Source organism: Haliotis rubra, unplaced genomic scaffold (genome assembly GCF_003918875.1).
Source record: "Haliotis rubra isolate DU_JTF1 unplaced genomic scaffold, ASM391887v1 Scf1254, whole genome shotgun sequence".
Taxonomy (NCBI): Eukaryota; Metazoa; Mollusca; class Gastropoda; order Lepetellida; family Haliotidae; genus Haliotis; species Haliotis rubra.
In genome coordinates, this window is record NW_025765175.1 from 90026 (window position 1) to 100379 (window position 10354).

The following is a 10354-nucleotide window of genomic DNA, read 5'->3' on the forward strand; positions in this document are numbered from 1 at the left end:
AGGTCATCAGAAACATGTACCCCAATTCTAATGCAAAAGAGTTATTATGTACATTTTAATCGCGAAACCAGTTTCTGCTATCTCAGCTTCGGCCATTATGCATATTACGCTTGCAAGTCCGTGAACTGACATGACCTTTTACACTCCTGACGTCCATGTCAACTATGACATCAGGAACATCTTTCACTGCTTCAGAATCCATGGTGACTGTCAGGTTGTCAGGTAAAACCAAAGAAGAAGGCATTGACAATAGCCACATATGACGTCATGCCATGTGGTACTCGCTTCTGCTCATTAACTGTCGGATGTTTCCGAAATAGGCAGAAGTACGGGTGCGGTTTTTTGCAATTTCACAAACGTTTTGGTCAATGTTAACCAGTGAACATGACTTTAGAATGCTTTTGCCCCAATGAAAAAAACCCAAACTTTTGTATTAGTATTCACCTCAAAATGGAACCTGTTCACGTTCATGAGACAGTGTCCCTTGTACGGGTATTTGTTTTTGAATCACTACCAAACAGTGATATTGGAAGTTTCGTGGCATACACATGCATATCAGAAGGATTCCAGGATGTTTCAGGACTGTATCCGAAACCCAAATGTGCTCGAATGTACACGAATGATATATCAGTAATTGTAGAATTGACCTAATGCAAGAAAATAAGTATGTGCATGTAGAATGAGTGAGTATGGTTTTACACCACTTTTAGCAATATTTCAGAAATGTCAGGGCGGGGGACACCAGAATAGGGCTTCACGCATTGTGCCCATGTGGGGAATCGAACCCAGGTCTTCAGCGTGACGAGCGAGCGGATTAACCACTTGGCAACTAGTGCATGTAGAAGTTTGCATACGTGAAGGAATGCACAGAAATGCACAATCATTACGACGATGTTTGACAATTATTCTTTAGTCTATACGGTCATTAGCTTAATGCGTATTTCAGAGTGTCACCTTTACTTTCAAGATCGGCAACTCATAGACCTGAGATCTTAAGATATATACAGTGAACATTTTATGACAATGGACAATTTTCTCAAACCAGTTGTCTTTTCTGTTTAAAAAGACCCAAAACAAATCCCAGGTATTACGCATACACAAAATCCACACATAATGCTGATACCTCTCAGTTGGATTTCTTAGGATGAGGATGAACTTTGGATCAGCATACACGTGTCTCATAAGATGGGGTGTCAGAACCACTGGTTTCTCTAAACCTGCATTTTGAGGTATTTTGTGCCAACCTCGGAAATCGGAAAAATCTGATGGCGTTGCGTCACCTGGACAAATAGAAATAAAATACATGCTATTGTTGAACGGCATTTTTCTCAGTAAACTTTATAGAATGTAACATCAACAACCCCAATAAAATGGGATTTAAATGTAATACAAGTTATGCGAAGAAGGAATGGATTGGGGTTGGCAGTAGATTAAGCAAAATTACAGAGATTTATTGAAATGATTTTTTTCTGCATTATTCTGTAAGGTATGAGGCGTAGGGATGCCCTGCACAGGTAACAAGCGTCTTTGCGTGCCCTGAGACATATCTCGACATGGTTGGAATTCCAAATTTGCCCAATGATTCAGGAAAGATGGTTATGTATATTTTGGGGTAGACTTGGCAATCCTCGGAAATCTGAGGTAGTACATGAGTAAGCGAGTTTGCTTAAAGCCGCGCAGCACATAATTTCATTTATACAACGTTTGATGTGAGAGGAAGCATGAACCATCAGTAAAACGAGTCCTAGACATTTACCGTTTTGGTTAAACCACGGGGTTTTCTGCTGACAAACATAGACATATAATAGAAGGGCAGGCAGGGAATTTTCAAATCGTCAACATATTTCTTATCATGTGTACCTACCTGTAATCATGTTGTGGTAACCTGTTCGTGTAGTCTTTTGCTCTATCCTCTGTGACGCGGCAGAGAACATTTGTTGAAAACAGCTGAAGTTGCAAGGGGGCCTCTCTTGCATTGACCATTCATAACCTGTGTAAATGTCATCGATTTTAAATATCGGTCATACGTTTTCAGCGTTACTGTATTCACATACTGTTCCTCCGGTATTATTTCTGACGAGCAACTGAACATATACCAAAATAGATTTATTAGACTTTAGAATCAAACAGGGGCGATGGGGGAGCCTAGTGGTCAAAACTTCACGCCAAAGACCCGGGTTCGGTTTACGACATGGGTACAATGAGTGAAGTCCATTTCTGGTGCCCCTTGCCGTGATCTCGCTGGAATATTGCTACAGGCGGCATATGACTAAGCTCAGGCACTGGAATGAAACAACAATGTCCCCAGATCATCACTCGTAGGAAAGCAGCTGACAGTGGTCCAACTGAAAATTGTACTTTAGGTGTGTGAATCCCGAGTAAATGAGTTTAGTTTTACGCTGCGCTCAGCAATATTCCAGCTATATGGCGGCCTTCTGAAATAATTGACTGGAACAGACAATCCCGTGATCAACAGCATGAGCATCGATCTACGCAATGGGATACGATGACATGTATCAACGAAGTCAGCGATCCGGACCATCCGATCCCGTTAGTCCCTATTTACGACAAGCATGGGTCACTGAAGACCAATTATATGCCGGATCTTGGTGCGAAAACTGAGGGATCATGCAACAGATGGGAGCAAGACACAACTTCGAAGCTCGATACTTTGCATGTAACTGTCATCAAGTTGGTGTCACGACGCAAATAATAAGGATGAATGCTTATAATAATCCTGTGACCATGTTCTGAACATTGACACAAATAGGCTATATTTCAGAAATACTTATTAGGCAGGTTGATTTAGATTTGGTATAAGGTTTGTTGTTTCGCATTTTGTTTTATAATTTCGTTTACATTTCCTTTCATCATCAGTGTTATCGGACACAAGAAATACGAATAAATAATGACAATAATACCACCATGTTAGTATGCGACACTTAATAAGAGTTACCATCGGTTCCGGATGGCGCAGACAGATCGACGCTCATGCTATTGATCACTGGATTGTCTGGTCCAGGCTCGATTATTTACAGACTGCCGCCATATAGCTGGAATATTGTTGAGAGCGGCGTAAAACTATACTCACTCACTCACTCACTCATATGAGTTATTGCTTTAGCTGTCAATAGTAGAATAAAAGGATTCCACATATACAGTGCCTGGCCAAAGGTGAGTCATCAAAATGGCCGCCGTGCGAATTTGTCTGGTGCGGGTATGTCTCGTTTTTTTCCAAATAAACGAAATACAAGGTAGGTACACTTACCTTTGGTGATCAGTATTTGGTTACATGACCCTTGCCGAGAATTACGTGTCTCAATCTCCTAGGAATCGACTCATATAAGCTCTGAATATAGTGAAGTGGGAGACGAGTCCAGAGTCTAGTGACCGTTCGCACTAAGACTTCTCTGCTTTTGATGTTGTGTATTTCTTTTTCTACTTGACTTTTCAATGTCCGCCATATATTTTCAATCATATTGATGTCAGGGCTCTGAGGGCCAAGTCATACAATGGACATCATTTTCCTGTTTCCACTGAGGCGAGTGGACCGGCGCATTGTCATCTTGGAAAATCCACTCGTTATTGACAAAGTTCGTGGTGATAACTGGCCACAAATTGTCCTCAAGGACACAGATATATTTGACTGAACTGATGGTACCTTCAACCGGTACCAGAGTCCCCACACCGCTGAAAGTGACCCCCCAACCCCCACCCCTCCAAAAACCCCCAAAACAACAAAAAAACAAAACAAAAAAAACAAAAACATCACAGATATTTTACGGCCGCCTCACTTCGCTGGGCTTACGCCAAACACTGTTACGTCTTGTGCGTGTATGGCACCTGACTTCAGTAAGATAGAACAACACATATCGTTTGAGCTTCTTTTATCATGGCGGTCGACCTATACATGCGTCCACAAAGGGGCACAACTCGCATAACCTTGGCTACGTACCACGTAACATCCCCTTTCCTTTAAGAGGGACCGCCTCCGTGGTGTAGTGGTTAGAGCGTCCGCCCGGAGAGCGGAAGGTCGTGGGTTCGATACCCGACCGCGTCATACCAAAAGACGTTAAAATATGGTACTTGTTGGTCCCTGCTTGGCGCCCGGCATTAATGGATACAACAAGGACTGGTCGGCTCGGAGTCAGTATAATATGTCTGAGTGGGGTATTCATGCTTCACTGCGGAATGGTATCTCAGTGGGCTAGCACTATAAAACCAGCTTCAGTGTGGGCTAGTACAAGCAGCCGCACATCCACATACACACGCATGCACGTCGTCATATGAGCGAAATATTCTCAAGTACGACGTAAAACCCAATTTCACCTCACCTCACCTCACCTCATCTCCTTTAAGAGAGAAGTAGATATAACACTTTCACATGATTGGGACTATTCATGACGCTGCATATTGATCTTCGAAGCTTTCAAATTCAAACTTTCATTACCACTACGCTTAAGCAGTTTAAGAGTCCATAGGAATCTGGAAACAATATTTCAACTCAACTATTTAGAGTCCTTTGGCATAACTGAAAAGTAATATCCTACTAGGATTAAGAGTCCATGTGAAATACACATTAAAACTTAAAATCAAACTTTAACACATTTCAGCCTATGCATCGTATTTCTTGGCCGGATTCACAACACGGCCAGACCGGGTTGTGCAAGGGAGCACAGGATTAGTCTCTGGGATATCTTTAGGAACAATCTGTCGCTTGTTGACGAAGTTGTCAGGAACAGCACTGGGTGCAGTTGCAGGAGTTTCATTGGACTGCACGTTCATCCTTTTTTCAGAGTGAATAGGAGCGTTGTCTAGGACTCCAGGGTCCAGGGTCTGGGTCGTCGAGTTACGAGTCAGCCGTAACTGTTGATGATTCCTTCTATATATAGGTATGGCCTTTCTTAGACATCACAGTGTAAGTTCGACTCTTCATTTTGGATTGCACTGTGGCTTCCGTCCATTCCTTCTGTCCCTGTTGGATGGGGTGCATCCTAACGTGATCTCCCACTTTCAAAGGTGGGAGTGGCTTGCCAGAGTATCTCCGATTGTGACGATCAGGTATATTCAGACGTTTGTCAACCAAGTTGGCTTAAGTGTTGGTCTCAGAGAGAGGTTTGAGACTGGAGACTGAGCTTGGAAGTTGCGTTTTCGTTGTGCGAACAAAGAGACGTTGAGCTGGGCTGGTTTCCAGACCTTCTGTTGGTGTGTTTCGGATGTTCAATGTCCAAGATAAGGATCCTCCTTGGCTTCTCTGCACTTGCGCATCATCCGTTTCGCGATCTTGACGGCAGCCTCTGCAGTTCCATTTGCCTTGCTATTGCCAGGGCTTGAGGTTTCGTGGGCAAAACCCCATGACTCTCTGAACATCTTGAATTTGTCACTAGTGTACTGAGGTCAACCATCGCTGATGACAACTCGAGGGATTCCGTGGCGGGCAAAGTGGTGTTTCAGCTTGTGTATTACGGTCTCCGAGGTAGTGTCAGGCAGAAAGTCAAGTTCGAAAAAAGTGCTATAGTAATCTGTGACAACTAAGTAGTTTCTTCCTTCAATAGTGAAGATATCACTTCCAACCTTTTCCCAGGGATGATCAGGAATTTCATATGTAGAGAAGGTTCTGGTGACTGCTTGTCACAGAACTTCTAGCAGATATCACAGGATTCGAAATATTGTCTAGTATCACTTGACATCAAGGGCCAGAACACAGTACTTTTAGGTCCTCAGTTCAGGAGAGAGGTCATTCTTGACATCAGGCCAACCTTGCACGATAATGGTATTGAGTTGAGAGAGAATGTCGCCTGTCAGATTAGCTACTCTGATTTGATCAAGGCTATGGTCGGTGGTGTTCGTGTACATCACACTGTTCACCTGCACGGGTTCTAACTGCAGCTTGTCAGGGGGAGGAGCTCGAGACAGAGTATCTGCGATAGGAATGGTACTTCCTGGTTGATACTGGCGATCAAAGTTGTAGTTCTGAGTCCTAAGTAGGAGACTTTGGAGTCGATTAGGTGCCTTTGCCAAGGGCTTCTTCACTATGGCAGCAAGAGGCCTGTCATCTGTGATGACAGTCACATGTTGGCCATAAGTATACTGGTGGAATTTTTGTAAGCGGAAAACTACAGAAAGCAATTCTTTTTCAATTTGCACGTAGCGCCTCTCTACATCGGTCAGCGACCGACTGGCATAGGCGACAGGGCGACCTTCCTGAGCCAGTACTGAGCCAAGACCATATTAACAGGCCTCGTTCTCCAGAGTGGCTGGCTTGGTTGGGTCATAGAATGATAACACAGGAGTAGATGAGACCATGGACTTCACCTTGTAGAAGGAGTCTTGTTGAAATTGGGACCTTGTCCATGGTACCTTTTTTTGTGAGGTTACGCATTGGAGAGGTGACTTCACTCATGTTGAGAGAGAGAGAGAGAGAGAGAGAGAGAGAGAGAGAGAGAGAGAGAGAGAGAGAGAGAGAGAGAGAGAGAGAGAGAGAGAGAGAGAGAGAGAGAGAGAGAGCCAGAGATGAGACGGCTCGTGAGAGAGATGTTACCTGACTTCAGTAAGATCAGTAAGAGAACAACACATATCCTTGAGCTTCTTTTATCATGGCGGACGACCTATATAGTGACGTAGTTCACATGCGTCAACAAAGAGCACAACTCGCATAACCTTGACTACGTACCACGTAACAAACACTGACACACTTCTGCCAATCAATTACAACTTGTGTCTCATCGGAAAATATCACCCTTTTCCAATAATTATCCAGAGTGCGATTTAATCGTTCTGTCACCATGCTACACGAAGTTTTCTGTTGTTTGGACTGATAGTGATAACCTTTCTAACGGTTTGAATCCTACGGGTGAATCCATGAAAGCTTACAGTCTAACAGTCCTTGAAGATAATTTATGAGGCAATGACAGATTCACAAGATTGGTCAGTTCACTCAAATGTGTTCTTCGATTGTCCCTAACACAACGAAGAATCTTCCGATCCACCGGATCATCGCACAAAGAGGGCCGACCGCTTCGTGACCCTTTTTCGATATTCCCCCTTTCAGCAAATCGCTTAAAAAATTACGTATACCAGACTGACTTACTCCTAATATATCAGCAATATATCTTTGACTTCGGCCATCTAGATGTAAATTGACAGCGATTTCTTTTTGCTCAGTTGTCATTTGTTTACGTTTGGCAGCCATGGCTAGCAGACGACAGGAAATATTTAACTTACCTCCCTTTAGTCCTATTTCCGGTTTGAATTATCTTCAGATATACTAGACAACTTACCTTATGTGTTTCAACTCAATTTAAAACGATTACAAGAAATGGCAAAATAAAACAGGTACCGCACTTCAAATATTTCCTGCGGCCATTTTGATGACTCACTTTTGGCCAGGCACTGTAGTACTTCCACTAACGGCAATTGTGATGTAACATTATGTTTCATAGGTATGTCCATATTTCAAAATACGCTCGGAATAACATCTGAACTCAAATTGTATGTACCTGAAATCTGCCCCTTTGTGATTATTCAATAGCACCTTTTTTCCACCAAGATTTATTTAATCCTACGAATTATTATATCTAACAAAGCATCCGCTGTGTGCGTGATATTTGTTCCATAAATACGTGGTATAAATATACTAGTCTGTATGTGAACATATGTACCAAGAAGTGCGGAAATAATGTTAGTATTACCATATCTTCTACGGCACCAGTAGAAACTTTCCTTCTCCCCAATACAACTGTTACATCCGATGACGTCTTCATGGACCCGTATGCGGTAGGCGAGGTCGGTGGTACTTGATTTGGCCACTCCAAGAAGATGGTAATAAGGTACACACTTGAGACGTAATTTCCCATCTTCTTTTGCATACCAGCAGGGGTTCTTGAAGTTTGGCAGATATGTGGGTCTTTCCTGGGATATGTCATAGAATATTACAAAATACGACGTGCACGTTACTGAGGTTTATTATTAAAGGCGTTATTCTCTGACTGTTATCAGACTTGTAGATGGATATTTAGACACACACACACACACACACACACACACACACACACACACACACACACACACACACACACACACACACACACACACACACACACACACACACACACACACACACACACACACACACACACACACACACACACACACATGGATACAAGTTAAGTTTTCTTGGCTAATATCAGTGATGTGCGCGCACAAAACGTTGGTAAAGCTACTTTTTTCTGTAAAACCATGTCTTGATTACAAGAAAACACTAAAACTTTTCAATAATTGATATTGCACAGAAGGAGAGGAGAGTACTGCTTACATACCATACAAAATAGATCTTCTGCCTGGTGCTGATCTGCTCCCACACATCGGATGTCAAGCTTCACTGACTTTTGATTTACTCTCTTGGATTCAGATGCGTATGCGTGTGCAGACATGTGCTGCCTTGTGTCAAAACTGGCCGTTCTAATTCCATGTCGAGCCACAAGCAACAGCGAAGTGCAAAGAACCAGAATCAGGAACACCCATTTTCTTAATTTGACCCTCATTCTGACTTGCTGGAAAGAGACACATATTGAGATGTTGGGCTCGAGGTAATTCAATTTTTACATGCGATTGGATGGTGCTCAGGTCAAATAAATAATATCAAATATTATAATGTAATTGTCTTTGTTTTACCATTGAATATATACTGTATCTCTCTATTTTGTACTGTTATTGTAATCCTTTGTTGAGTTGTGTATTGATTTGTATAGTTAGTTTGTTATGAACACAATTGTTAATCATATCGCAGCTCTTGGCACTGGCGATTTACATCTCTTTGTTGTTTGTTGGATTCACACTAAACTCTTTTCGAGGTGAGGTGAAATTGGGTTTAACGTCGTGCTTGAGAATATTTCGCTCATATGATGACGTGCATGCGTGTGTATATTTATGTGCGGCTGCTTGTACTGGCCCACACTGAAGCTGGTTTTATAGTGCTAGCCCACTGAGATACCATTCCGCAGTGAAGCATGAATACCCCACTCAGACACATTATACTGACTCCGAGCCGACCAGTCCTTGTTGTACCCATTAATGCCGAGCGCCAGGCAGGGACCAACAAGTACCATATTTTAACGTCTTTTGGTATGACCCCGTCGGGGATCGAACCCGCGACCTTCCGCTCTCCGGGCGTACTCTTTTCGAACTGAATCAACGCGTGACAGAAATGTAATTATACTATCCAAAAAAAAAGAAACGCATAACCAAGAAATCTGTTGCGAAAATGTTGTATTTTCAAACATGTATAACTCGTCCACAATAAGACTTTAGTACATGCATTTTTGCTTCAGTTTAGAAGAAGGAAATATCTACACCACAACCAAGGGATAACGGAGACGTTGAGCGCGATGGTGACCACGTAGCACGGCCCCAACGTCGGGTCTCCTGGCTCTCAGTCCAATCTCTCTCAATCTGTTCCGTACAGTTTGACCAAATATCCTCCGAAGTCCAGGCACCCTGGCTGCTGTGCTCTCATTCGTGGCAGTACGATCACGCAAATGGAGTACCCGGATGTACCGATCTTGGGCTTCAGTGGTGACTCGAGGTCTGCTTGTACGGGGACGGTCATTTGTTATATCAGTTTGGTTGTAACGAGCTGCAAGCTGTGATATCATGCTCAGACTAACATTCAGACGCCTGGCAACAGAAGATTGGTAATCTCCAACGTGCATTCTTTCAATGGCGATGTTCAGTGTCGCAGCGTCAAGGCGTGGTGTAGTAATTTGACCATGAAACTCCTTCAAAACGAATGCCGATTTCCGAAAGTAATATGGATTTTTATAGCCAGACAGTGCATGCTCTTTGCTGCACAATTTCATCTGGTAGGTGATTTCTGTTGCGTTGTGGCGATGCCTTTTTAATCCTTGTAAGAAATCTCATTTAAATCAACATTTTCAGGTAAAGTCGATTGTTTACTTGTGCAATTGTGTAAAATCATGTTATCAACACTTTACATATTTTAACGATTGTTTGAACACAATAGGTGATTAATAGATTTGTAAAAATACAAAACGTCTATCCGTTTCTTTTTGGGGATAGTATATATATATATATAAAAGTACTTTTTAAATTAAACTTTTATTGTCTGATGTTGTGTGGTACCTACAATCATGATTGTGGTTAGTCTTTGTCAGCTATCCTACTGAGCGAGCGAGTGAATTTAGTTTTACTCAGCAATATTCCAGCTGTATGGCGGCGGTCTGTAAATAATCGAGTCTGGACCAGACAATCCAGTGATCAACAGCATCCTACGGAAGACGTACCTCGTAAACATATGTGATAGTATAATAATCATTTGGGCCCCATTCTATCGCAG

General features: G+C 42.5%; 1 long non-coding RNA gene across 1 annotated transcript; it reads right to left on the reverse strand.

The window, feature by feature from the left end:
• Nucleotides 1-736: 736 nt before the first annotated feature.
• On the reverse strand, nucleotides 737-8155 carry LOC124266406. Its single transcript, XR_006895759.1, has 3 exons — nucleotides 8137-8155; nucleotides 3710-3717; nucleotides 737-829 (listed from the first exon to the last, which is right to left on the reverse strand). It is a non-coding gene; the product is annotated as an uncharacterized LOC124266406 (long non-coding RNA).
• Nucleotides 8156-10354: the final 2199 nt, after the last annotated feature.